The sequence below is a fragment of the Penaeus monodon genome, chromosome 17 (assembly GCF_015228065.2).
Source record: "Penaeus monodon isolate SGIC_2016 chromosome 17, NSTDA_Pmon_1, whole genome shotgun sequence".
Taxonomy (NCBI): Eukaryota; Metazoa; Arthropoda; class Malacostraca; order Decapoda; family Penaeidae; genus Penaeus; species Penaeus monodon.
Window position 1 is genome coordinate 19,097,374 of NC_051402.1, and position 2,500 is coordinate 19,099,873.

At 36.4% G+C, this 2,500-nt stretch overlaps 1 protein-coding gene across 3 annotated transcripts in view; it reads right to left on the reverse strand.

Moving 5' to 3' along the window:
* LOC119583590 (myotubularin-related protein 3-like) overlaps positions 1-1,423 on the reverse strand; it is a 42,797-nt gene extending 41,374 nt beyond the window's left edge. For all 3 annotated transcript variants that reach the window (XM_037932154.1, XM_037932155.1, XM_037932157.1), the window contains exon 1: positions 1,290-1,423. The gene's annotated coding sequence lies outside the window, so the exon portion shown is untranslated. The remainder of the gene's footprint in view (positions 1-1,289) is intronic.
* Between the last annotated feature and the right edge of the window lie 1,077 nt (positions 1,424-2,500).

The window sequence follows — 2,500 nt, forward strand, 5'->3', positions numbered from 1 at the left end:
GCAAGAGAGCTGAAACTCAGGAGCACCAACCGGACTTTGAGTGTGGGCGGGGCTTTCCGCGATCTATTTTCCTTACTTATGCCATTATCATTCACAACTGCAGATTACTTTATGTACAAATGACAACAACTTTTAATCCTCTACAAGAATATCATCATCCAAATCACAAAGAACAACCTTTCTTTTGACAATCCTAGCTGGTACAAATATTTTGCATGTTCAGGGTATACTACTAGTAGGTTCATTATCTTAAAACAAACTTTCAATAGCTTACAATACATATATATATGTTATCTTAAGTATTTAACTTAATAATTTATGTGATTTTCAGTCTTTAAACCTGTATGCCCTGTATGCCCTCCTATGATAGCCAACTAGCCTTTACTACAGGTTTTCTGATACTACTGAACTTGTAGGTCGCCCAGGCAAGAAATCGTTCCAGAATCTATATATCGAAGATCTGCCAGCCTTCACCTGAGAAAGAAGCCCAAAGCCCACGGCAGACATTTAACACTGTGCTGCTACTCATTGAGATTTAACAGCAAACCTTCCATCCAAGACCACAGAGAGTTTCATGCAGAATGGATTGCATAAGACCAAACTGAGAAGAGGAATTGGAAACCTGTTTTAAGTGCTACCACGGGTATCTTCAGGGTGTTGGAAGTTGAACAAACCAAGGAGAACACATTACCCAATAACCCTACTGGTGTAACCTAGCAACAGTATTGCAAGGAGTTACACCCACTTCGAGGGCAAGAAATTGTCTTATCTTCCTTATCTTTTAATTATCTTTACATATCGCCCACACTCATACTTAGAATTTCTTTATCATCTGCACTTTGATATCAAATCTGAGATATACTTAATATACAAAAAATACAAGTTCCCCGTAATAATAATGAAATTTGTTTAAACGCCGCACTAGCCATTGACTTTATGGCTTTCATGAACACGGTTCATTAAAAAAATGAGATAATATCAAAACCAAACCGAATATGTCAATAAAAATACAAATAATGTGTCCTTTCCGAACTCGCAATACTCGAGAAATGTTCACTCCTTTCGCTTGTTTCAACTGTTTCACCACATTCGGAGCAATTCTGCAGCTCGTCTTTTAGCTATACAGATTCTCAGAAGGGGGGGAACGGCAAATCACCCGATGCAGACGAGAAACAAGAGGAAAATCGAAAATAAACAAGAAAAAAACGACTAGACGAAAGTTGTGAGAGAGGCTGACACGTAAACACATAAAACCCTAATTATCTTTATTTCAACCCATTATCTCTTACCTTTTCTCGACTTTTCTGTATCCCCCGGCTCTTAAGATCACTTTAGGGTCGCGTGTTCATCCAGCCCTAAGGGAAATAAGGCGAAAAAGCGCGAAAAGTTCAGCTCAACATGGAAATTTCTGTCACAATATGGCGGATAACAACAACAAGGCGTTCCAATAATGATCAATGATTCTATTTCTACTGCGACAACCTGTTATCTGCACTCACTACTATTATAGAATATTTCCGTTGCATATATGATAACTTTTCATGTATTTCTCTATGATATTTGTTGTTTACTGCATTTAAAAGCGAGAGAGAGTTAATTTTCAAGAGACTTTGAGGTCGATCTCAAGGGCGTGTGACGTCACAGAAACAGCTGACTTGAGATAATTCTTTTATTATTTCGACTACATTTCTACTCTGAAACTATGGCTTTCTTTCGTTCAAGCTAACCGATTGCCTTTCATAATAAGGAGAAGTATTAAGGAATATCAAAGAGAGATTAGATTAATTATCAACTAAATTACTCCCGAGAGCTGAACTTGAACTCATTCTACCCTTATTATCCTTCATTTCTCTTCTGAAACTGCGAAGTTTTTTATCAAACCCACCCAGACAAAAATTTAATAATTTTGCCAAGCCCTGTGAATTCAAAAAAGGCTTACAGACTTTTAGTAATCACTTAAATCAAGAGAAATAGTGGAACTCGGCTATCATTCGAGGGAGTTCATTGAGTACAATCTCGCTGATTACAATTTTCTCTCCTTCTATGGACATGTTATATCTCTTCATCATTACATCGAAATCAATCGTTTTACTGCACTCTTTTGCTCAAATATTCTTCTATAAAAATATTTCCTTTGCCATTCGACTGCCAAAACACAACCCACCTTAAAAATAGCTAAATAGAGTTGTTTGTTTAATATGTATCTAAATTACACCTGTTTGCATTATGTTAAATCATCACATGAATGTAGATAAATAAGGGCAAATGAAAATAGCCGTCTGTAAGAGAAAATCGGTGATTTAAGAGCGTACAGGCTGAATCGACCTTGAGACGCAGTAGTTTCAGATAGACATCCATTTATACTTTCAAAGTCATTTAGGGTAAAGAAAGTACGTCCTTGTTTTACCTTTTATTCTTAGCGCTTTACCTGGGATTTGAACAATTTATTTCAGTATTAAAACATAATTGTTATCGTGATGCTTTCCGCGTAAAATAATTT